This window comes from Lissotriton helveticus, chromosome 10 (genome assembly GCF_964261635.1).
Source record: "Lissotriton helveticus chromosome 10, aLisHel1.1, whole genome shotgun sequence".
Taxonomy (NCBI): domain Eukaryota; kingdom Metazoa; phylum Chordata; class Amphibia; order Caudata; family Salamandridae; genus Lissotriton; species Lissotriton helveticus.
In genome coordinates this window covers 219924348-219951610 of record NC_136071.1, presented here as the reverse complement: position 1 = coordinate 219951610, position 27263 = coordinate 219924348, and positions in this window count along the sequence as shown.

Sequence of the window (27263 nt, the reverse complement as noted above, 5' to 3'; positions counted from 1 at the left end):
CTGATTACAGAGGAGCTTCCCCAAACAGAGTACTGTGGGGAATTTGCCCTCTTGTGTAATATGTCAATGTTGTACACAGAGTGAACTATGCAGGTGTAGTGATGGGACAGAAGAGGTGACAGGAAAGGAGAGGTAATGGGGCAGGAGAGGGGACCGGGCAGAAGAAGTAACGGGCAGGAGAAGTGACAGGGCAGGAGAAGTGACAGCGTAGAAATGACAGCGTAGGAGAAGTGACAGCGTAGGAGAAGTGACGGGGCAGGAGAAGTGGCGGGGCAGGAGAAGTGACGGGGAAGGAGAGGTAACGGGGCAGGAGAGTTAACGGGGCAGAAGAGGTAATGGGTCAGGGGCAGTGACGTGACAAGAGCAGTGATGGGACAGGAGAGGCAACAGGAAAGGAGAGGTGACAGGGCAGGAGGAGTGATGGGGCAGGAGCGATGATTAGGCTGGGGCGGTAACCGGGCAGGAGCAGTGAACGGATAGGGGCAGTGAACGGATAGGAGCAGTGAACGGGGCAGGAGAAGTGAACGGGGCAGGAGAAGTGATGGGACAGGAAAAGTGATCAGGCAGGAGAAGTGATCGGGCAGGAGAAGTGATCGGGCAGGAGAAGTGATCGGGCAGGAGCAGTGAACGGGCAGGAGCAGTGAATGGGCAGGAGCGGTGAACAGGCATGAAAAGTGAAGGGGCAGGAAAAGTGACGGGGCAGGAGCAGTGACGGGGCAGGAGCAGTGACGGGGCAGGAGCAGTGACGGGGCAGGAGCAGTGACGGGGCAGGAGCAGTGACGGGGCAGGAGCAGTGACGGGGCAGGAGCAGTGACAGGGCAGGAGCAGTGACATGGCAGGAGCAGTGACAGGGCAGGAGCAGTGATGGGGCAGGAGCAGTGACGGGGCAGGAGCAGTGACAGGGCAGGAGAGGCAACAACAAAGGAGTGGTGAGTGGGCAGGAGTGGTGAGTGGGCGGGAGTGGTGTCCGGGCAGGAGTAATGACCGGGCAGGAGTAATGATGGGGCAGGAGTAATGACGGGGCAGGATTAGTGACGGGGCAGGAGTAGTGACGGGGCAGGAGAAGTGACGGGGCAGGAGAAGTGACGAGGCAAGAGAGGCGACGGGTCAGGAAAGGTGATGGGTCAGGAGAGGTGACGGGTCAGGAGAGGTGATGGGCAGGAGAGGTGATTAGGCAGGAGCTGTAACTGGGCAGGAGTAGTGTAAGGCAGGAGCGATGAACGAGGCAGGAGTGATGAACGAGGCAAGAGCGGTGAATGAGGCAGGAGCGGTGAACGGGGCAGAAGGGGTGAGTGGGGCAGGAGGGGTGAACGTGGCAGGAGCAGAGAACGGGGCAGGAGAAGCGACGGGGCAGGAGAAGCGACGGCGCAGGAGAAGAGATGCGGCAGGAGCAGCAATGGGGCAGGAGCAGTGATGGGGCAGGAGAGGCGACAGGGCAGGAGAGGCGGCAGGGCAGGAGAGGCGGCAGGGCAGGAGAGGCGGCAGGGCAGGAGCAGTGACGGGGCAGGAGCAGTGACGGGGCAGGAGCAGTGACGGGGCAGGAGCAGTGACGGGGCAGGAGCAGTGACGGGGCAGGAGCAGTGACAGGGCAGGAGCAGTGACAGGGCAGGAGCAGTGACAGGGCAGGAGCAGTGATGGGGCAGGAGCAGTGACGGGGCAGGAGCAGTGACGGGGCAGGAGCAGTGACAGGGCAGGAGAGGCAACAACAAAGGAGTGGTGAGTGGGCAGGAGTGGTGAGTGGGTGGGAGTGGTGTCCGGGCAGGAGTAATGACCGGGCAGGAGTAATGATGGGGCAGGAGTAATGACGGGGCAGGATTAGTGACGGGGCAGGAGTAGTGACGGGGCAGGAGAAGTGACGGGGCAGGAGAAGTGACGAGGCAAGAGAGGCGACGGGTCAGGAAAGGTGATGGGTCAGGAGAGGTGATTAGGCAGGAGCTGTAACTGGGCAGGAGTAGTGTAAGGCAGGAACGGTGAATGGGACAGGAGCAGTGAATGAGGCAGGAGTGGTGACTGGGGCACGAGCGGTGAACCCTTGCAGGAGCGGTGAACGAGGCAGGAGTGGTGAACTAGGCAGGAGCGATGAACGAGGCAGGAGTGATGAACGAGGCAAGAGCGGTGAATGAGGCAGGAGCGGTGAACGGGGCAGAAGGGGTGAGTGGGGCAGGAGGGGTGAACGTGGCAGGAGCAGAGAACGGGGCAGGAGAAGCGACGGGGCAGGAGAAGCGACGGCGCAGGAGAAGAGATGCGGCAGGAGCAGCAATGGGGCAGGAGCAGTGATGGGGCAGGAGAGGCGACAGGGCAGGAGAGGCAGCAGGGCAGGAGAGGTGACAGGGCAGGAGAGGCGACAGGGCAGGAAAAGCGACAGGGCAGGAAAAGCGACAGGGCAGGAAAAGCGGCAGGGCAGGAGAAGTGACGGGCAGGTGACGTGATGGACAGGTGACGTGACGGGCAGGAGAGGTGACGGGGCAGGAGAAGTGACGAAGCAGGAGAAGTGATGGGGCAGGAGCAGCGATTAAGCATGAGCAGGAGCAGTAACTGGGTAGGAGCAGTTAACAGACAGGAGCAGTGAACAGGGCAGGAGTAGTGAACGGGGCAGGAGCAGTGAACGGGGCAGGAGCAGTGACAGGACATGAGAAGTGACAGGACAGGAGAAGTGACAGGGCAGGAGAGGTGACAGGGCAGGAGAGGCGACAGGGCAAGAGAGGTGACCGGGCAGGAGAGGTGATGGGCAGGAGAGGTGACGGGCAGGAGTGGTGATGGGTCAGGAGTGGTGACAGGGCAAGAGAGGTGACGGGGCAAGAGAGGTGACGGGGCAAGAGAGGTGACGGGGCAGAAGCAGTGATTAGGCATGAGCAGGAGCAGTGACCGGGCAGGAGCGGTGATCGGGCAGGAGCAGTGAACAGGGCAGGAGCAGTGAACAGGGCAAGAGCGGTGAACAGGGCAGGAGCGGTGAACAGGGCAGGAGCGGTGAACAGGGCAGGAGAAGTGACCAGGGCAGGCAAAGTGAACAGGGCAGGTGAAGTGAACAGGGCAGCTGAAGTGAACAGGGCAGGCGAAGTGAACAGGGCAGGTGAAGTGAACAGGGCAGGCGAAGTGAACAGGGCAGGAGAAGTGACGGGGCAGGAGAAGGGAGGGGCAGGGGAATTGACGAGGCAGGAGCGTTGACCTGCATGAGCAGGAGTACTGACTGGACAGGAGCAGTGAAAGGGCAGGAGCAGTGACGGGGCAGGAGAAGTGACGGGGCAGGAGAAGTGACGGGGCAGGAGAAGTGACGGGCAGGAGAAGTGATTAGGCATGAGCAGGAGCGGTGAATGGGTAGGAGCAGATAACGGGGAGGAGAAGTGAACGGGCAGGAGTAGTGATGGGGCAGGAGCAGTGAACGGGAAGGAGCAGTGACGGGGCAGGGGAAATGACAGGGAAGGAGCGGTGATGGGGTAGGAGAAGTGACCGGGCAGGAGAAAGTGACAGGGCAGGAGAAGTGACTTGTACTTATGTTCCTTATGTTCCGTGCATGGCATCCACTGATGTGTCTGCAAAGCATACCTGTTGCCCTGAATTTTTATCCTGAAGTTTGACCTCCTGTCCTGAATTTTTGTTGTGAATTTTGACCCCTTGTCCTGAACTTTTACACGCACCATCCTGAATGTGCACCCATGCCAGTTGGCCACCCTACTCTGCGGTGCCCACGACCTCCTCCCCCTTCCCTTCTATCTAGGGGCCTGCAAAGCAACACTGAAAGGGCCATCAGACAACTGTGAATTAACTGGTGACACAACAGAGCAGAGCAGAGCAGATTGTTGACAATGCAATATCGGCCCTTGATTAGCAGTGGATTCCAGAACAAGGAGTGTAAAATCCTCTGTGTAGAGAATGCTGTGGTGCAGGGAGGCACACAAACTAGTTTATTTTAACAAACTGACTACACTGAATGGGGTACCTGTGCACCCTAAACTGGAAACACAGTGATCCATGACGTTTATATCTAATAACCATACATATCTGCAGTATTGCATTGAAAAAGGTAATTATGCCGGACTGGCCGTTCCAGGCATCAGGCGTTTCCCAGGGCGACTGGAAGGGTAGGGGGCCAGTTTAGTTTGGGGGGCCGGTTTTGTACAAGTGCGGGAGTTTTAAAAACACTGCAAAGTTCTTTTTATATTCAGGAGGTTTCGGTCAGCCAAGATACCTTTAGTGGTCAATGTACCTGCTGGAGAGAGATGGGAGCATGTTTTGTCTAGTGGCTGTTTTACTCACCTAAGGTAGCGCAGAGGGATAATATGGCTGCTTGGAAGAACATGTACCATGCATATCAAAGAGCAATATTTTATGTGCATAGTTCAGTGGGTACTGCTTTGTGTTCACTTCCGGAATGAAAGGACACTTGAATACATATGGCATGGCAGTTCGGGCTGGACTGTTCCTATTGGGCGCAGGATCAAGACTGATTTGCATATGGCTGAGTCCAAACTGGAATTGCATGGTGAGCAAAAAAACAATGGATTTAGGCCCAGATCTCTGTACTGGGGTGAATGTATGACATTGTTTTGCATTCTGTCCACCAGTTGTTCTTTTTGCTATATTATGATTGAGCAGCTAGCTGGCTGACATGAATATGAAGGAGCCTTTGTGGGTTTCTAAATTCTCCTGAAGAGTCCCTTTCTCTTCTGAGCCATGCTTAACACATGTGTACAGGAGGAGCCCTGTATTCATGTCCTCAATGTTTGAGACAAAAAATACCCATGGATTTCTGAACAATGAGAGTAAAAGCATTGAGGTAACATGTTGTTACTGGTTATATTTCACACGCTTTACATAAACCTGTATTCCCTACGAGTGTTTGCTTTTTCCTGAATTAAACCTCAAATAAACATGTTTATCCATTGTTTGAATTAAATAACGTTATAAGCTGTAACTGTTCAGTGAAATGCTAAACGTAGAAACATTTTTATGTTTTGCTATTTCTAGCCACACCCCTGACTCCGCCCATTGATCCAATCTTTGGTTATTCCCACCCCCTGATTCTCCACCCACAGTTCCTACTTTTTTCTCCCCACTTCGACCACTGGCTTTGCCTACTGTTGCACAGACTGGAGTGGGAATAGTAAATTTAACCCCTGCCAAGCCCAACACTTCCCCTATTGCTGCACAAATTGGAGGTGGAATAGTAAATCTTACCCCATCTAAGTCCAATACTTTCCCTACATTTGACCTGTCTGGAGTGCAAATTGTAAACATAACCCCTCTGACAGCCTACACTGTCACTACTGTTGTGTAAACTGGAGTGGGAATAGTACATCTATTATTACCAGAGTCAAAAATGTTTCCTATTGTTGTTAAAATATATCTATCATTATAATGTATATATATATATATATATATATATATATATATGTGGAGCAAAGGAGTATAAGACAGGCAGCTGAACCGTCTCTACAGGACGTATCCACCGCATATCGTGGATTATACAAATCTAAGGGACGCTGCAATATTACGGCTACCTGCAGACATTTCCTGCAATATCAGAGGCTGGTCAAGGGGGTCATGAACGGCGCTGAGGTAAAGGCGGAGAGTGCAAAAGGGCATTACAACACCTTATCAATATGGCAGCCCGCAAAAGACATTTTCAGTCCTTCTTCGCTGACCCTGAATGAATGACCAATCAGGAGAGACTATTCCCTTTAAGTTAACACGCCTCGTACCTGAGAAATTAACGCACCTTCCCTGCACTGAGGAAAGCTACGGCTGAAACGCGTCTGCAATAAAGGTGCTGAACCAACCCCCGTGAGTGCCTGTGCTTTCTTTCACCAAGTGAGCGTTGGAGCTTATATATATATAAAAAATAATGTCGATTTAAAAAATAAGCCAAAAAATGTAATATAACGGTAAATATATATTTTAATAGTGTTATATATATATATATATATATATATATATATATATAGATTTATATATGTATAAATAGACACACATATACATGTGTGTATTTATATAAGTATATATTTATAAATAGTGGTAAATATTTTTTGCATTAATTTTATTTACATTATATTACTATTATATATTAAAATATTTCAGATTTATATTTTAAACTATATATACTATATATATATATATATATATATTTTTTTTATATATATAAAAAAACAATATTTTTGTATGTTTTTTAATGATTGTGTGCAAAGATATGTTTTCGATATTTTTGTAAATAGCATTATAAGTATAGGGACATAATATTTTTGTAAGCTATATTTTTGAGATTATATTTTCTTTCGAAATATTGTTGTTTTTGATATTGTGTCAGTGATCCCATATTTAGAGAACCAGTTTTGAGATACAAAGCAAGTATTTTGTTTTCTTCTTTGCACCTAATAGCCCTTTAAGTTCCTAACAGAAGGGCCTGCATGCATATATTTGAAATGAAGATAATACAATTTTCTGTTAGCAATAAATAAGCATACTGGTGGAATCAGTAGGGTTCAGTATAGACATCAGCAGGATGTAGGACATTCGTGGTTGGTTGTGACAAATATGAAAGTAGAGAATAAGAATGATCATGTTAACAAAGCAAGAAATACCCTCGGATTACTATGAACAGACTGTAAACAGAAGAGTAATGGTGGATCTGTGCCACACCTTGAATTTCAGTTAAAATATGAATCTTAAAGTTTTCCTATGCCTGTATAAGAGAAATTCTATTGCCAAAGTTATCCACAATGATCGAGCAGATTTACCACGGACTCAGGAGACGCACAATGCACATAGAGAAAGGTACTTTGGTTTTGTAGGATGCAAAATTGCATTGGGTTACTAGCATGGGTTCCCACATAAGGGGGTTGTGCTATTCATTTTAAATATCCAAAGTGAGGTACTACAGAGTAGACACAGGCATGGATGGCCATTATAAGAGCTCAAATACAACATTTGTATTTCATACTCTGATTCACATGCTTAACCGCGATAGCGAGACCTTTTGGATAACCTTGCTAAGTTTGTAGCACTGTCCATTGTGCTTGGCAACTTTAACACTCCCCTGGATTTTCAAGTGGACTGCTCACAGTCACACATGCCCAATGCCAGGCCCAAAATAAATGGCTTTTAAACAAAATTGGAACTTTCAGATATCTTGCAGAAGGAGCACCCTGCTAAAAGGACTATACACATCATTTAGCAGTCCACTGCATCTAGACTCACATGGATTACATTGTGATTTCTAAGGTTTGTCACTCTTTGCTAAGATATAAATTAACAATAATACTGTTGCAGCCCATGTTTGTGTAACTGTCTCTTTTAAAAATATTTCTTCTACAAATACTACAAATTGGTGGATATTCAAAGGGGTCATGCCTCAAGACTAACATCTATGAACGAGAAACTGGAATTATTTATTACATTCAGCCACAAGAGTGCCAATATTTCTTTTGCATAGAATACTCTGAAAACTGTAGTTTGTGGAACCAATGTACTTTACAGTAAGCAAGGAAAATGAGTGGCCCAATCTCAGGAGGCTGAAACTGCCCAATAAATATAGAATTTCTTAATTATTGATCGGCTGATTCTAAGGAAATTTTTTATAATTATGTGGTGAAGGAGGATGCTTTCATACACATAAAAAGTCCATTGCTACATAACTCTTTGAATATAGCCAGTATTCAGGGAAAGTCCTAGCTCTGCAAAGAGGTCATGAATGTGGAACAATTCTAACCTGCCAAGTTTGAAAGTGCTGAAACCTTAGTTCTAGGCTAAATGGTAGGTCATTGCTGATCACCCAACCTAAAATCTTCCTGTCCCCCATGGTATTTTAGCATAGCTTTAAAAATGTTTCCTCAACACACTATATAGTCTTTTTATTTTCAAATTATAGGGTGTGCAACGCGGAAGGGCGCTAGAGTCACCATGTGGAAATGTATTAAGTTGGTAGCATTCCCCGAGAACAGCAGAGTGCACACTCGATTCTAGAGACCTATTTTGCCTTTGAATGTGGGCTGCAAAATATTTGTTACAACACAGTAAAATTTTCTGATTCAGCTTCTTACATAGTTTATTATTTCTGGAGAAGCATGGTTCTATCAATGTCCCAAATATCACTGAGCACACAACCATTACTGTGACTTCATTCAATTGTGCTGTTAGTTTGGAGAGAGTCTGATGGGCTTTATCTTAAATCTAGAAAAGGCCTTTAATATGTTATAGTTTCCCTCTTCATTCATTGGTGTTGTCCAATGCTTCCAAGCTCAACTATGCGTCACTGCTGCTGTATTGTTTAATCAGCCCCAGCCACTAAATGTCTGAATAGAGTGTGGAGGTGGACAGGGCTTCCATCTGCCTCCTAGCTCTACCTTGAACTTCTCCTCCTAAAGCTGCACACAAGTGATAATGTACTTTTATAACAGGTTGGTGATACTGGATGCAATGTTTCTGTTTTTTGCTGATGATACAGCTATTTTTACAGTAATACAGAGGAGTCATAAGAGACTGTAGAACATTTTGGAGCCCAAGTTTGTTCTAAACTAACATCCTAGCAGAGGAATGAGTAGCCGCCCATCTGAATTTTGTGCACAGATAGTGAACTACTTGAGGGTCATCACAAAATGCACTGTAAAAGTTTGTCTTTTCTGTCAGATGAAAAAGTCCAAAAGTTGGGCTATTCTTCCACTTACTATCCTTTGTAGATTAAAAGCAATACAATTACCACATGATCAGGCTTTTTATATCTAGCAAGATCTTTATTGTGTTATACACTTCAAGTGCATAGAAGTAGTTTTTAGTCGCTTCTTTTAGGCTTCTGTGGGGTTTCGACAAGCATCCAAATGGCCTAAACTCCATATATCTAAGCATGCCCCATTCTAAAGGAGCCTATGTGGGAGTGACTAAAGCGTTTGAGATTTCGCATGAGAACTTTTACTTAAGAAGAGTGGAAGAAATAGATGAAACCATTTGCTAAAAGGCAACCATCCAGCTTGTTTTTAGATAATCAGATTAAAGCTAGTAGACTCCCCGGTGCATATTTGGTATAACATACAATATTCTCTATATTCCTGGTATTACACTTTTTTCCTTGTTATGACATAATTCTTGGCTTTCACTCACGTCATGGGGCACTTTACACTGAACCTGTGAGGAAAGGGGCATCACCTCCTGCTAATACTGAATACATTTTCTAAAACAAGCATTAGTCATAAGTCTCTCTATATGATGGAACATCCTTTGACTAGGGAATGCTTAGAACAGAAAATGCCTCAACGATTTTTTTAAAGCCTGTCAAAGATTAAGAACTATGAAGTGCCTTTTGAAGAGAATTCAAGGTTTTAGCAATCAGGACTGAGAACTACCTGTCCCCTGAAGATAAAACCACGATTTGAGGCATGGTGAAGAGTAGTTGATTGCTACTCTAAAAGCAAGGGCAGGCAAGAAGGGTGAAATTAAGTGGAGGGATAAAAGGGAGCAGATGCTGTGTCAGCATTTGAAAGAGATATATGTGCCTAGAGCAACACTGAGAGCTTATCTAAAGACTAAATGGTTTCAAAGGAGGAAAAAGGGCTCCACATACTGTACGACTGTGCTTGGTGGGACAACACGCTTAGTGCATGGCTTGGCATCATCGTAGCCTGTGTTGTTCTGGCGTCTCTGGTATGCAGTTAGCCAGAGGAGCAGGAACCCTGGACATAAAGGGCGGTGGTGGAAATGCAGAATTCAGGACTGAGAGAAGGATGTCCAAATTGGGTGTCTGCATTTTGCAAATGAACACCATGAATTCTGGGAAAAGAGTGCATAGAAACCGTAAAAACATAGAAATATGTCCTTTCCAAATGGTGGCTTAGCAATAGGATTTTGTTTTAGGGTTCCAAGCCAAGGTGAACTAGACTCTATGCCTGTAATGACAGCTCCAGTTTGTATACCATATAGGAAGGTGAGACGGGTGAGGAAATGATCTAACAGTCACTAATGTCAAAACTGAGACTCAAAATTTTTTCTTTATATGTTTAGGTATGACAACGAATGAAAGTGAAAAAGTGCACTGGCAAACAACTGAGCTGGGTCTATAATATATTGGATATACAATTCAAGCCTGTGCTAAATGGTCTCATGGGAACACAACCCCCCTTTCCTGAAAAGAGGGATGATTGTGTTGACATCCTTTATTGAATCTTCTATTAATAATACTAATTTTCATTTTTCTTCCTACTGTTACAAGAGCAGAAGAAGGGATGGTTGTTAGTACCTCTGAAAACCTGGATATGACACATGTGGAATGTTTAAAATCAGGAATGGGTCACTTAAAATAACATTCCTTAGAGAGTCAAGAAGACTCCTGAAGTTATTCAAACTGTTAATTGTTTGCCATTAATTTCAGGGCCAATACAAAAGTCCTGTTGTCTTTTGACATTATTGACGTTTTCCAATTATATTATACTTTTTGGAATTCCCTAATTAAAGACACCATCCAGTACAGAAGAAAAATACAGCTTTCATTTACCTATTCACATCACACATCGCTAATAATCATCAACATTTCCAAATGCTCCTTTGTTTGATGATGCCTGCTTGGATTTTGAGACTCATTGTGCCAACATTCACAAGATGGACCCCTTAAAGATCCATAACCAATTTGTTAACTGAAAAACATTAGCAATCTCAGTTTTGTCATGATCATTGTTATGCTTCTGCATGCTGTTGGACACCGAATGATAAAAAAAGGACTCCACAGCAAATTTGATAGTTGATAACCTCTCTTCAGTGTCACTAGAGTACCATCATTTTCTCTAGTTTTTGCTAAGCCTAAAGTTTGCTCACTTCCTTCTCACAGGTAATTTAACTAAGCCATACTAATTGATACTATTGCTCTTTTTTGGATGCAGTTACTCCATAACCGAGGAAGAGAAATATATCTTAAAGGCCTACTTACAAAAGAATTTGCAAAATAGTTTAATTGTGCCATCTTCAACACTTGTTAGGGCACCTTTGTTCTTTGTACCCAAGAAAGACCAAGATCGTCATCATTGTATTGACTATAGAGACTTACATAGGACCATGATTATGGAGAGACATAATTTGCCTATTATAAAAGATCACTTGAAGTCGTTGGAGTACAGGTGTCACAACACCTTTCAGAGGGCCATGGGTGCACGCAGGAGCTACTGGGTCAACCGTGGTTGAGGTAATTTACTCCTGATGTCCCGGGCCTGACCTACTACGGATTCTGCTTAACTGGGCCAAGTACCCCTTATGTACTTGACTCTCAGTGGTAGCTACGGTCGAGCGATGGTGAGTCGGGGGCAGTTCCCTCACAGTGTAGGTCCTACTCGTGGCTTGTAGCCTCAGTCTCTCCTTCAGGCGGCAGCCTGAATCCTTTGGCAACATTGGTACATGTGACCCCAGCTGGCATATGGGGGTGCCATGGTATGGGGTTGTACGGGCTCAGACACTCCCAGCAAACGTTCCCAAGCACAGACAGTCAAAGTCTTGGCCCATCTCGAAATTGTAACTTAACCGATGGGCCCATCTGGCATACGGGGTCACTGCAATTAGGCAGTGGGGGTTTATCAAGACCAGCATGGTGATCTGGCTACGTTGGCCCTCTCCTGACATATGGGTGAGGACAAAAACAAACTTGCACATGGGCGACGGACCGATCAGTGCTCAGCCGAATGCTCAAACAAAATACACGGAGTCCTCATGGTAGGTCTCCCCACTGGACCTTACTCCCTTTAACACTCTCCTCTTCCTCACAGGGCACACTGGTCTTGGCAAGAAGGCAGACGCTGGTGCTCCAGGGCAGGTGATCTTGGTTTCTCTGGGTGATGTCCCCTTACCCAGCAGGGAGACCAGTAGGCCCTGGCCCCCAGTCCTAGACATCCTGTTTCAACACCCTGCGCATGCTCCAAAAGATCTTCCGGTGGATCCCCACCGAAACCAGGAAGACAGTCACCCAGGCCCTCGTCACCAGCCGACTGGACTACGGGAATACCCTCTACGCGGGAACCACAGCCAAACTCCAGAAAAGACTCCAGCGCATACAGAACGCTTCTACACGACTCATCCTGGACATCCCCCGCCACGACCACATCTCTGATCATCTGAGAGACCTGGACTGGCTCCCCGTCAGCAAGAGGATCACGTTCAGACTCCTCACCCACACACACAAGGCTCTCCACGACTTGGGACACAACAACCGCCTCACTTTCTACACACCCGCCCGACAGCTCCGCTCGACCAGCCTCGCCCTCGCCACCGTCCCACGTACTCGCAGAGCCACCGCCGGAGGAAGATCCTTCTCCTACCTGGCGGCCAAGACATGGAACTCCCTTCCCCATCCACCTACGGCTGACCCAGGACCATCGCTCCTTCAGGAAACAACTCAAGACCTGGATATTTGAGCAGTAGCGGACCCCCCCCCCTCCCAGCGCCTTGAGACCCTAGCAGGTGAGTAGCGCGCTTTATAAATTCGCCTGATTGATTGATTGAGACACAAACATCAGACTTGCAGAGCTTCCCCTTCTCACACAGTCTGTTTGTCCGCTTGGCAGATAACAAATGTTTGGGGACTCAACCATCACTTATACTCCTTTTCCAGGCACCAAATGTGATTTAGTGTCTGGATCTTTGAAGTTTTATGTTGGGGTTCTGCTTCTTTAAGTGGGTACTTCTCCTTTTCATCTTCTTTCATGAAAGAGCTCTGCCACAGAAGGCACGATTCCAAGGCTGATTGTCAACAATAAGTTCAAGTTCAGGGATTTATATAGTGCACTACTCACCCAGAGGGTCTCAAGGCGCTTGTGGGAGGGTGTGTGCATTACTTATCGAATAGCCAGGTTTTTAGCTGCTTTCTGAAGGAGAGGTGGTTCAGTGTAAGGCGGAAGTGAGTGGGGAGGGAATTCCATGTTTTGGCTGCTAAGTAGGAGAAGGACCTTCCTCCCATGGTGGATCTGTGGATGCGCGGAATTGCGGCGAGGGCTTGATTGGATGATCGTAGTTGGCGGGTGGGTGTGTAGAAGGACAGTCGTGTGTTGAGGCATTCGGGTCCTAGGTCGTAGAGGGCTTTGTGTGCGTGGGTGAGGAGACGGAACGTTATTCTCTTGTTGACGGGGAGCCAGTGGAGGTCTTTCAGGTGACCGGAAATGTGAGCTTGGCGGGGGATGTCTAGTATGAGTCTGGCTGAGGCGTTTTGGATGCGTTGGAGTTTTTTCTGTAGTTTGGCCGTAGTTCCGGCGTAGAGGGTATTTCCATAATCCAGTCGGCTAGTGACCAGTGCATGGGTGACTGTCTTTCTTGTTTCGGTGGGGATCCAACGGAAGATTTTTTTGAGCATGCGAAGGATGTTGAAGCATGAAGATGAGACGGCGTTGACTGGTCTGGTCATAGAGAGGGAGGAGTCCAGGATGAAGCCGAGGTTGCGGGCGTGGTCCGTTGGTTTGTGTGCTGCATCCAGGGCCGGAGGCCACCATGAGTCGTCCCAGGCAGAGGGGGATGATCCGAGTTTAGTTTTAAACGGCTGTTCTTCATCCATTCGGCTACTTCTTTCATTCCTTCGTGTAGATTGGTTTTGCCGGTGTTTGGTTCTTTGGTGAGGGAGAGGATCAGCTGGGTGTCGTCTGCGTAGGAGATGATGTTGAGGTTGTGTTGTCATGCGATGGATGCGAGGGGACTCATGTAAACGTTGAAGAGGGTAGGACTGAGTGATGATCCTTGTGGTACGCCGCAGATGACTTCGGTGGCCTCTGATTTGAATGGGGGGAGGCGGACTCTTTGGGTTCTTCCGGCGAGGAACGAGATGATCCAGTCCAGAGCTTTTCCTTGTATTCCGACGTTGCTGAGGCGTTGTATGAGGGTGCTATGGCAGACTGTGTCGAAGGCGGCGGCGAGGTCAAGTAGGATGAGGCCAACTGTTTCTCCGTTGTCCAGTAGTGTTCGGATGTCGTCTGTAGCTGCGATGAGGGCGGTTTCAGTGCTGTGTTTGGCTTGGAAGCCGGATTGTGAGGAGTCGAGGGAATTGTTGGATTCAAGGAAGGCGGCGAGCTGATTATTGACGGCTTTCTCAATGACTTTGGCAGGGAATGGGAGGAGTGAGATGGGGCGGTAGTTCTTAAGTTCAGAGGGGTCTGCTGTGGGTTTCTTCAGAAGGGCGCTGAGTTCGGCATGTTTCCAGCTTTCTGGGAAGGTAGCGGAGTTGAAGGAACAGTTGATGACATCGCGGAGATGGGGTGCGATGATGGAGTCTGCTTTGTTGAAAATGTGGTGGGGGCATGGGTCGGTTGGCGATCCTGAATGGATGGAGTTCATCAGGCGGATGGTGTCTTCGGTGGTGATTGGGTTCCAGGAATAGAGGTTGTGAGGGTGCTGTTCTGGTTCGGAGGTGGGTTGAGTGGACTGTTCTTCGGACTGGTTTTCAAAGCTGTTATGTATGTCGGCGATTTTGTTGTGGAAGAAAGAGGATAAGGAGTTGCAGAGGTCTTGGGAGGGAGTGATGTCGTTGGTGCCGGCGGTGGGGCTGGTAAATTCTTTGACGATGTTGAATAGTTACTTGCTGTTGTGGGCGTTGTTGTCGAGTCGATCCTTGAATGCTGATTTCTTGGTGGATCGGATCAATTGGTGGTGTTTGCGGGTGGCGTCCTTGAGGGTGGTCAGGTTGTCAGTGGTTGGGTGTTTTCTCCAGGTTTTCTCGAGAGTACGACATAACTTCTTGGATTTCTTGAGGTCATCATTGAACCAGGGGGCCTTTTTGCTACTTTGTTTGATCTGGTGGTTTTTCATGGGTGCTAATTCGTCAGCGCTGTGGGTGATCCATTGTGTGAGTTTGGTGGCAGCTTGGTTTGGGTCCGATGATATGGCAGGAGGGTTTTGGTTAAGCGATGTGAAGAGTTGGTCGGTGGTGATTTTGTTCCAGTTTCTTCGAGGAATAGGTTGTGGGGGGTTGTGGGTCGAGGTCTTTTTGTAGCTGAAGTGAACGCAGCTGTGGTCCGTCCAATGGAGAGCTGTGGTGTGATCGAAGGAGATGTGCTTGCTGGAGGTGAAGATAGGGTCTAGCGTGTGTCCGGCAAGGTGGGTGGGGGTGTCGACAAGTTGGTTAAGTCCGAGATTGGCCAGGTTGTCCAGAAGGGTGGTGGTATTGCTGTCGTTTTTCTTTTCCAGGTAGAAGTTGAGGTCTCCCAGTAGAATGTAGTTTTTGGAGGTGAGGGCATGTGGGCTGACGAAGTCAGTGATGTCTTCGTTGAATTGTGTGCGGGTTCCTGGTGGTCTGTAGATGAGGGTGCCTCTAAGTGTGGTTCTGGGGTCGGTGTGGATCTGGAAGTGAAGGTGTTCGGCGGTAGTGAGGTTATCGTCGGAGCTGGTCGTGATTTGGATGGTGTTCTTATGGACGATGGCGATGCCTCCTCCTGTTTGGTTGGTGCGGTCTTTTCGGATGATTTTGTAAGCGTCTGGGATGGCTATGGCGATGTCGGGCGCTGATGAGGTGTTCATCCAGGTTTCAGTTAGGAAGGCGAGGTCCGGCGATGTGGTGTCGAGTAGGTCCCAGAGTTCAGTGGCGTGTCTGTGGACTGAGCGGGTGTTCAGCAGGATGCATTTCAGGTGGTTAGAGTCGGAGCTGTGTTTGGAGTAAGTGGATTTGGTGCGGGTCCTGATGCAGGCGAACTTGCAGGAGTGGCAGGCGAAGGGTCCATGGGTGTGTCCTGGGGCAGCCTCGCAGCATTGTGGTGTGCGTCCGGGGTTAAGGTCAAGGAGGGTAGCGGCGTCATACGTTATGCGGGTGGAGTGGATTTTGCGGGGGCCAAGAGGTTTGGCGCTGGGCGCGGTCCAGGCGCGGACGAGCGTAGACGGGCTTACCTTTGGCGCACCTTCGGCGCGCCTGGGGCGCGACCGCTGCGCGTGAACGCTGCGCGTAAAAGCATCTGTCATAAGAGGGTAGTGGAAGGGGGAGGGGCGAGGGGGGACCAGCTGGGAGGCGGGAGCGGGCGGAGATTCGGGCAGGGAGGCACAACAAACAACAACAAAATGGCTGGCAGCCTAAAGCGAAACTGGATGTAAATGCGATGCAAATGGCGGTGGCACCGGCACAATCAGGCACACATCAATATCCACAGGCAGCGCAGATGAAACTGTAGTAACAGCGCACTTTGGCAATCTAGCGCTACGAACTAAAAATGATTACAATAACAATCAATGCAATCTGGCGCTACGATCTAAATATGAATTAATGGACAGTCAAAGCAAGCTAGCGCTACTTAGATAATGTGCAAATTAATCAGGCAAGCAGTCTTGCGGTGATGCGCTACGATACCAGGCTGCAAGCAGGCAGGGCGGGGAGCAGCGTGGGGAGCGACCGCTTCTGTTTGGAGCAGGACGGTCACAGCGATACAGCGAGCGAGCAGTTCTAACAGTATCAGTGGGAGGGGGGACCAGCTGGGAGGCGGGAGCGGGGCGGAGATTCGGGCAGGGAGGCACAACAAACAACAACAAAATGGCTGGCAGCCTAAAGCGAAACTGGATGTAAATGCGATGCAAATGGCGGTGGCACCGGCACAATCAGGCACACATCAATATCCACAGGCAGCGCAGATGAAACTGTAGTAACAACGCACTTTGGAAATCTAGCGCTACGAACTAAAAATGATTACAATAACAATCAATGCAATCTGGCGCTATGATCTAAATATGAATTAATGGACAGTCAAAGCAAGCTAGCGCTACTTAGATAATGTGCAAATTAATCAGGCAAGCAGTCTTGCGGTGATGCGCTACGATACCAGGCTGCAAGCAGGCAGGGCGGGGAGCAGCGTGGGGAGCGACCGCTTCTGTTTGGAGCAGGACGGTCACAGCGATACAGCGAGGGAGCAGTTCTAACAGTATCAGTGGGAGGGGGGACCAGCTGGGAGGCGGGAGCGGGGCGGAGATTCGGGCAGGGAGGCACAACAAACAACAACAAAATGGCTGGCAGCCTAAAGCGAAACTGGATGTAAATGCGATGCAAATGGCGGTGGCACCGGCACAATCAGGCCCACATCAATATCCACAGGCAGCGCAGATGAAACTGTCGTAACAGCGCACTTTGGCAATCTAGCGCTACAAACTAAAAATGATTACAATAACAATCAATGCAATCTGGCGCTACGATCTAAATATGAATTAATGGACAGTCAAAGCAAGCTAGCGCTACTTAGATAATGTGCAAATTAATTAGGCAAGCAGTTTTGCGGTGATGCGCTACGATACCAGGCTGCAAGCAGGCAGGGCGGGGAGCAGCGTGGGGAGCGACCACTTCTGTTTGGAGCAGGACGGTCAATACAGTTCATAGGAGTGACCATAGTTCACACCAGGGTGTCAGCCACTGTATTATGTGCATGAAAAGGTTCATCCCAGACACCCACTCAACTCTTCATGATCTTATCATCCCCATCTCCCTTCTTGAGATGGGTTCAGGCTTCTTCCTTGTGAACTATAACTGAATCAAAGAGCTGAATTTTAAAAGGAAAAGGGAGTCTCTTCCATTTCCCTCCAGTTTATCCCCACCCAGCTCACAGGAATGCACAAATCTGTCTGGGGGTATTCTTCTATTCCTCAAATCTTTTCCAGGCAGGGCTTCCCAAAATGGAACCCAGGGTCTACATACAATGTACCACTGCAAGCACACTCACACAGTGTAGGTTCATAGCACACTTTTAGTTCAGCACTAATACCTCTATGCATTGTGTAGTTCTTTTCTACACAGCCTTCTCTTTCTTTTAGCTGCAACATACCCCACGAAGACCTGATCGTCCACCAGGAATTCTTTAGTGAGATCATGGTTGAATGACAATGCCCTCTCTGGAGTCATTCCTCTTCCTTAGAGGGATGAGGCGGAGCGAGAAAGATTGGCAAGGTGATGGATTGGCCTACATAAAAGGTAATGACCACCTTGAGAAGGAGGGAAGCTCTAGTGCGAAGCACCAGCTTGTCAGGGAAGGTATTGAGGTACAGAAGCTTAGATGACAAAGCCTGGAGCTCATTGACCCTCTAAGCAGATGCTATGGCCACTAGAAAGGCCGCCTTGATCGTAAGGAGCCTGAGAGGATAGTTGTGTAGCAGCTCAAAAGTAGCATACATGAGAAAGGTGCGTACTAAATTTAGGTCCCACTGAGGCATGACGATGAGTGAAGGGGGGGAACATGTGTTGGAGACCTTTCAAAAATCTATATGCAATAGGGGATTTGAACAGGGATGGCTGATCTGGCAGCCGCAGAAATGCTGAGATGGCAAAAAGATAGCCTTATAAGGAGCCCATAGCAGAGCCCTTTCAGGGCATGAAAAAGAATATACAGAAGGACTTGAGAAAGGGTGGCAGAAAGGGGGTGAACCTGTTTTTCTGCGCACCATTCCACAAGCTTGCCCCAACAGCAGGTGTATACCATCTTGGTGGAGGGATGCCTCGATGCCAAGATGACATTACAGACTTCGGACGGAAGGTTGCAAGCTGTCAACTGTCACCGCTCAATCTCCAAGCATTTAGGCAGAGCATTGACAGTTTAGGGTGGAGAACCCTCCCCTGCTGCTGCGACAGAAGATTCTACTGAAGAGGCAGCCTGATGGGGCACCGATGGCCATGCTCAACAGCTCGGAATACCAAACTCTCTGAGCCTAGTCTGGAGCTACAAAGGTGACTTGGTCCTGGTCGTTCTAGATTTTTTGAGAACTCTGGACAGCAGTGGTATGGGGGAAAGGCGTACAGGAGGCCTAATCTCAACTCCAGGCGAAACGCATCGCTGAAAGCCGTCTTGGAAACTCCAGCGTGCAAAACTGCTGACATTGCATGCTTTCGGTAGTGGCAAATAGATGTCCCCACTGCTGAAAGAGACCTTGCACCACCTCCGGATATAGACGCCATTCGGGGTCTGCTAGGCATCTGCAGCTGAGCTCATCTGCCCTGGTGTTCAGAAAGCCCCCCCCAGGTGTTGAACCACCAGGGATATGCCCTGATGCACCACCCCTGTCAAGAGGTGCATGGCCTCTTGACAAATGGTCCGCAAACCCAACCGACCGCCACCCTGCTGGTTTCACATGGCGATGGTGCGGGAACACCTGCACTAGCCTTCTCTTGATGGAGTGTAGACAAGCTTTCAATACCAGCCGGATCACTCAGAGCTCCAAAAGATTGATGTGGAGTACGGATTCCACCGGTGACTAGAGGCCTCTGAACTCCACCTCTACCGGATGGCCACCCCATCCAAGGGGTGACGTATCTTGCAGTCAGACCTGATTGGGGAAGGGAGAAGAGTCTTCCGCTGATAAATTGCTGTTCGTTAACTACCCCTGCAGATCTTTTGCAGTACAGTCCAAGATCTGGAGCATGTTGGAGAGATTCTCCTGATGCCGCACCCATTGGAACTTCAGCTTCCACTGCAGACCCCACATATGCCAGAGCGCACGTGTCACAAGCAGGATGCAGGAGGCCATGACGCCCATCAGCCTCAGAATCAGTTTCACCAAAATCCATGATAAAGGCTGAAACATTGGTATCATAGCCTGAATATCCTGAACTCGCCATTCGGGAGGATAAGCCTGAAATAGCACAGTGTCCTGAACATCTTTGATGAAAGGGAGCATCAGAAAGGGAGTCAGGTGTGACTTCGGTATGTTGATAGTGAACCGTAGCGAGTGCAGGAAGTCTGCTGTAGTTTGGAGGTGGGAGATGACTGCCTTGGTTGAGTAATCCTTCATCAGCCAATTGTAGAGATACAAAAGACTTGCACCCCTGATCTCCGCAGAAGCGCTGCAACCAGCACCATCACATCACCTTGGTGAAAACACAAGGGTGCTGGCAAGGCCAAAGGGGAGCACGGTAAACTGAAAAAGCTTGTGACTTACTGTGAACTGCAGGTAACGTCTGTGGGAAGGCAGGACGGAAATGTGGAAGTATGTGCCCTGCAAACCAACGCTACCATCCAGTCTCCCTGGTCCAAGGCAGACCGAACTTGAGAGAGTCTGAGCATTTTGAACTTCTCATTTTTCAGGAAGAAATTGAGAGGGCGCAGGTCTATGATAGGACGGAGACACCTGTCCTTCTTGGGCACCAGAAATAGCGGGAATAGCAACGACGACTTATTTCTGATGCCGGAGCCATCTCTATGACTACATTGGCCATGAGAGCTGCCAATTTCAGGCAGAGCAAGGAGAGATGGTCCTCCATCAGCCTGTCATAAGTAGGTGGCATGGGTGGGGGGTGGTCACGAAGGGGAGGTTGTAGCTCCTTTGACAATCTGGAGAACCCAGCAGTCTGATGTTTTTGGCCTCCAGTAGTGCAGGTGATAGCATATCCTGTTGGCCACTGGTCGCCCATGAGGGAGGGAGGACAAACTAAAGAGGCTTGGAGGCTGTGTCTGTCGGTGGATGGGCTCAACCTCTGGCTACCTGACTCAAGAGGTATGTGCGTACCGCGTCCTAAGCCATGCAGGGGCTGAGAAGCTTGCGTGCCATGGCGGCTGAGAAGGTAAGAAGGTGGCTAGAATTAGCTTCCGTAGCCACCAAAGGGGCAAAAGGTGGCTGGCGTTAGCGAGGAGCCATCGAAAGGCCAAAGGACCTGGCCATAGCTTTGCTATCCTTAAAGCACTCCAGGGCTGAGTTCTTCTTGTGATATGGAAGCCATTAAAGGACATGCCCATAAGTGAAGCTTGGACATCACCAGAAAAGCCAGCACTTCTCAGCCATATGTGGTGCCTAAGACCATGGATGATAAAACCGCTCTGCCTTTCCATATTGGAGTCTGGTTGTTTTTTGTATCCTGATTTGCCTCATATAAGGACTACTTTGGAGAGGAAGAGCACGTATTTCCACCACACTCTATCTATCTATCGCCCTCACTCTATCTATATCGCCCTCACTCTATCTATCTATCGCCCTCACTCTATCTATCTATCGCCCTCACTCTATCTATCTATCTATCTATCTATCTATCTATCTATCTATCTATCTATCTATCTATCTATCTATCTATCTATCTATCTATCTCCCTCACTCTATCTATCTATCTATCTATGAACCTCACTCTATCTATCTATCTATCTATCTATCTATCTATCTATCTATCTATCTATCTATCTATCTATCTATCTATCTATCTATCACCCTCAGTCTATCTATCGCCCTCTCTCTACCTATCGCCCTCACTCAATCTATCTATCGGCCTCACTCTGTCTATCGCCCACACTCTATCTATCTCCCTCACTCTATCTATCTATCACCCTCACTCTATCTATCTATCGCCCTCACTCTATCTATCTATCTCCCACACTCTATCTATCTATCACCCTCACCGTATCTATCTGTCTATCGTCCTCTATCTATCTATCTTTCGCCCTCACTCTATCTATGCATTTTTAATACAACCATTCCGATTTTGAGAGGAGTAAACATCTCAATGCCCATTAGATTCTCCATGTTAGACTAATGTTCTGATTTGTTACCTTTGCCTCAAATTGTAAAGCGCTCTGATATCCTTCGGGATCAAGTTCGGCTATATATAACTTTATAAATAAATAAGACATGACTGCACACACAATTATGACCTATCAATATTGCCCATAGTATATCGTCCTGACTGTCAAGTAGCCAATTGTCATGATATTTGCTGTCATCAAGCCCAACCCATTCACCAAAAGCAGTTTGGATTCTGGGACTTAAAGTTTTGTTTATCTCAGCTATATGCACAATTGGGCCTACAATCTCAGTGTATGTTGTGTTGTTGGCTTAAAGTCAAGGACCATTGTGTATCCTACTTTTAGGGGTGGACATTCCCATATTATGTGTCTGCTTGTTACTTAAATCAAATCAGCGCTTTTTTTGTAATCAAAAAGCTGCAAATAGTTTGAGTACATGACAGGGAGTAGCTATTCAACTGGATGTGGGTTTAAATCAACAGGTCTCTTTCTACCTGAAAAAAAAATTGTATTTATTGGGTACTGGAGATACAGTTGAAGGAAAGACACAATATAAAATCACAATGGATTGTGTCTGAGCTGGGAACATGCTGTATGCAATGCTGATTGTGCTGGTCCCTTCGAGAGGTCATTAAAACCATGGTGGTCCTTTTATATGGCATGGGGTGCTTGCTCATAGCTGTTTTATTGTTCAATTATAAGCACCTCTAAGGCCACCAGGGTTGAAGAGGGGGGGCTGCAAGAAGATCTGAAAACACTTTCCTGTAAACAAAAACTCCAACAAATGGTACATCAGATGAAAAGTTAAGGCAGAAAGCACTGTTATCTCCATTTGGCTGGCCATGCTTGTGTTTTTAAGGTTTAAAAGCCTCTACATTTTGAGTGATACAGAATAATTCTACATAATACGATTTGGGAACATGTAAGGGTGGCTATACTGCTGGATAAAAACTGTGGTTTTCATTAGTCCACTGTCTTGTAATGACATGAGGGATATTTTAGAGAGGCGTTAAGTTATGAAAAGATAGAAATATCAAGATTTTCAAAGCAAAAAGATGCATTTGGCATGGTCTTCACAATGCCATGTTATCTAGACAGAAAAAAGAGTTTTCCGTTTTTTGTTGTTCAAGCTGTAACAAGCAAAACTAGAGAGATAAATGCTTTGTCTTCCTTGAGTTTTATGAACTTCGATAAAGCAATCAGTGGGTGAATTATTTGGAATCTGTCATTCTCAAGGAGCTTTAAATGCTCTAGATCAATGGGGGAGGGATATCAGTGGAAAAGCAGCATAGGGAGAGAGGAGGAAAGCGCATTCACTGCCACGGAGTATTTAGCATAAAAAAATTGTTTCTTGAAAGGTGAGCAGTGGAAAGATACAATTCAGCCTATCAAAATAATGGTAAAGAGACTATGCTCCAAGGGTGGGAAAAACAGAAGACAGATGAACTGGGCCACACTAAGGCATCCCATAGGAAGCAATTGAATGAGAGTGACAATAAAGCCAACCAATAGTAAGCAACAGATGGGCTTTAAGCCTCTGTAAATTGTTGGTAAAATTACAACAGGTATTTTGCAAACAGGCAGGCCAGTAGGCTCGACTTAAGAAAGAAGACAGCAGGCCTTTTCCATCTATGCACCCAAGATCTGTAATAAGATCTGTGTATCAATCCGCACAAACCCAAAACTCCTCCAAAGTAGGCATGCGTTTAAGATACACTTCACTAAAGATCACCACATCACAATGCAGCAACAATCCACAAACAGCTACCTCTCCCATGATTTGTTGACCGTACATTTGACCCTGTAGATTGCTTTGTAGCCTTTTGGCTAGGTTCGTTCTATACAAATAGTGCATACATACATACATACTTAGAACCTCAGCTAGTCTGTCTTTTTGATTTTTAGTGGAAAAGAAAGAGAAATAAAATGTAATTTTATTAAACCAACCATTTCAGTACTACTGTGGCATTTAACCCAATGTCAATTTGGTGGGTGTTTCTTTTGTCATAGGGATGGGGAAGGATTTTAACACCTCTATGCCGCTTCCTCCCCCCCCCCCCCCATTAAATTGTCTTGTCCCCCTCTGCATCTATTATGATGGCACAGTCTGACTCCAGATCTGCACATCTGTTTTCCCCTAAGGAACATTGGCTTTTCAGATTTTACAGGAGGAAACACAAGTGCAGTTTTTTTTAAAGTGGTTACTCCAATATTGGCTTGGCTACATTTGCAGTTAGGTGTTAATGCGTTTTTTGTGCGCCTGTCCTGTTTCTCACTCTCTTCCTGGTCACATTTTGAGTGATACAGAATAATTCTACATAATACGATTTGGGAACATGTAAGGGTGGCTATACTGCTGGATAAAAACTGTGGTTTTCATTAGTCCACTGTCTTGTAATGACATGAGGGATATTTTAGAGAGGCGTTAAGTTATGAAAAGATAGAAATATCATGCTAAATCTACAAACCATCTATTTCCTCTAATTAAGCTTCTGTCTTCCTCACACTACTGGCCCACCAATATGACATTAATCTTCAGAGACTATTGGATTGCAACCAACAGTGACTTTCTGCTGTCTATGACACAGTGGCAAGGCGCTGGTCCACTGTCACTTTTGGACTCATTCTGGCTATTGGCAGTTACAATAATGTGACTTGAAGTTTCCAACTCAATATTATATGCAATAAAGCACCCCATGCCACACATTATAAGGATATTGCAAGTCACTGTAGAGTTCCATTTATTTATTTATTTTTAACATTTGTAGAGCGCACTGTTACCGAACGGTGTCCTGGCGCTGTAGTGATAGCTCCCCTAGCTAAGCCTCATGTTTAATTTGTAAACCGCCACGTTTTCAGGCTTCTACGAAAAGTCATCAGGTCCGTGGACAGTCGGAGGGGCACCGGGAGGGCATTCCGGGCCCATCTCTTCCGGCCACCATCGTGGGCTCCAAAAGTTGACTGTGGAGCCAAACAGTATCACTTCGGTTTTGGCCGAGTTAAGCTTTAGGCAGTTCCTGCCCGTCCAAGTGCTCACTGCTGTCATACACTCGTGGAACTTACCGGCCACGTCATCCTCTCTCCCTGGGAGCAGCGACACCACTATCTGTGTGTCGTCTGCATAAGATGTTAGTTTGAACCCATAGGAGCGGATGACCGGGGCCAAGGAGGATACGTAGATATTAAACAGGGTGGGGCTAAGCGAGGATCCCTGGGGAACGGTTTTGACTCAAACTCCCCCAATGCCACCACCTGAACCCTGTTGGTCAGGAAGGCTCTCAAGATGTCTAGGGCCTTCCCCTGCACTCCGCAATCCTCCAGAAGGTCCACCAGGATGGTATGGTGGACCGTATCAAAGGCCACCGATAAGTCCAGCATAACCAAGGCCGCACGACCCCCAGAATCCATCACTTTCCTGATTTCTTCCGTTGATTTAATCAGGGCGGATTCGGTACTATGGCCAGGTCTAAACCCATGCTGTGAAATGTCAAGGCCTTGGGTGGTTCCTAAGAATGCACTGAGCTGGGTGTTCATAGCTCTTTCTATAATTTTCGCCGGCAATGGTAATCTCGCAATCGGCCGATAGTTGTTGGGGTCGGCGATATCCGGGTTGGTTTTTTTTAGTAACGGTTTAATCGGGGCCAGTTTCCAGCTAGATGGAAAATCCCCTGTCTCAAATAGCTGGTTAAATAACTTGGTCAGGGTATCGGCTATCGGTGCCGCTGCCTGGTTTGCCACAGTTGCCGGACATGGATCAAGAGGTGAGCCCGACTTTATGCTCAGCAGCTGCCTCTTGATCTCTTCTCCACTGACTGGAGCAAACAAAAGCAGTTTGGTCTCCTGTATGTTTACAGTCCGATTCTTGGACCTGGATTCTTGCAGGCTCTGCCTAACTTGGACTTCCAGGGATACAAAGATGTTCTCCACCTTGCTCATGAAGAACTGAGCAAGGTTCCCGCAGAGTTCCAGGCTGTGGGGCGTGGCCAATGGCTTGGGCATAGCCAAGCTTGCCACCGTATTAAAAAGCTCCTTGGATGAGCTCTTGGCCCCTAGAATGCAATCCGTGAAGTAGGATTGTTTAAGTTGTCTAATCCTCTCTTTATAGGCCCCCTGGCTAGATCTATATTTCTTTTTTTCATCCTCACTGTAGTTTCTGCGCCTAGCCCGTTCAAGCTTTTTACACATGAGTTTTAGTTCCCTGAGTTCCTCTGAAAACCAGGGGGCTGACGGGCAGATCGGGAAGGGCGCCACATTTTTGGTGGAGCTAAAATAGTGATCTATCCAATTAGCATAAGTGGCTGCCCCTTTGTCTCCTCCTGACGGTATGGTAATCACGGAGGCCACCAACAACTCCTCCAGGGCGGTCCCCTCTATCTTATTCCAGGCTCTACAAGCCCTGGCTTCCTTCTTGCCCTGTCTCGCCCTCTGCGGTGTTGTGGCTAAGATACTGAACCGAACCGCAGCATGATCTGACCAAGCGACTGGCTCTGTTTGTAAGAATTTTAAAGCTGGATGATTTGTATAAATACCGTCCAGGGTATGGCCGGCCACATGAGTGGGGCCTGTGACCACCTGTAATAGACCTACCCCCTCCATTAACTCTTGTAGGGCCGTTGTGTCACCGTCCAGACTGTTTTCTAAGTGAAAATTAAAGTCCCCCAGGACGGTGTAGGCCTTTGCACACAGCGCTTCCTCTAGGAAGATACCTGCTGTGCCCAGAAACTGTGTCTTAGTACCGGGTGGTCTATATAGAAGACAGCCCGTAAAGGATTGGTGATCGGATAGGATTAGATTGAATGCCAGAGCTTCGCATGAATCGGAAAGTATTGGGAAAAAGCTACCTTTAATAGAGGAGTGGTAAATAACCGCCAGACCCCCTCCTCTTTTCCGAGGCCTGTCTAAGATGAAGCTAAGGTATTCTGCTGGGGTAGCCTTCACGATGTCCGGCCCAGAGGTCGCGTCCATCCATGTCTCGGTGACAAACGCTATTTTTATGGTGTTGTCCTGAATTAGCTCGGCTATCTCTAAGCTGCGCTTGACCAGTGATCTGGCACATTGATCATGAGACAGTCAGTGTCACTCCTAATAGTCTCCCCCCTGATCCTGATCGGTGTAATAGTTGCCTGAACTGGCCTCATGAGGATATCTGGGATAGTCTTATGACATGATTGACAGACCTGAGGGCCCCCTTGTGTGATCCCATCCATCCTCAGCGCTTGACAGCTAGCCTTTCTCCCCGCCAAATTCAAGCCCAGGAGTGTGTCGCGTCCATAGACCTTACGTGGAGAATTGCCAGAGGTTTGTCGGCCAGGGATTCTGGCACTAGGCGCAGGACGGGCGCGGACAGGCGCAGACGGGCTTGCCTTTGGCGCGCTGCCGGCACGTCCGCTGCGCGCGTCCGCTGCGCGGTCGCGCCATCCCTGTTTTTAAAGTGGTGGTGCTCACAAAGCCTAGAGTGCTCACCTCGGCCCACCCAAGATGGCGGCCGTCTGAGTGAGTGCTAGTTTCCCCTCCTAGACTTCCCAATAGGTCTGGCGAAGCCCCTGCCTCGCAGTTGTTACTGCGCTGTGTCCTAAAGTAATATTTAAAAATAATACACTGCCGCTGCAATTTTAAAAAGCTTAAAACGCTATACCAGGTAACTCAAATCAGCTTCCTATGCACATAATAATAAACGCTGTAAACAGTGGTACTCCGATTGTGTTTTCCCTGCTCCTGGCTCACGCCTCAGGAGCTATCGGGCATGACCGTATAGAGAAATAAGGCCAAAGCCCAAGTTACTTTATTAGCTGATGGAGCTCCGAGGTGACTTACAATGTCCTCATCATGTAAGGTAGTGGGTACTTTCTTCCATACAATACA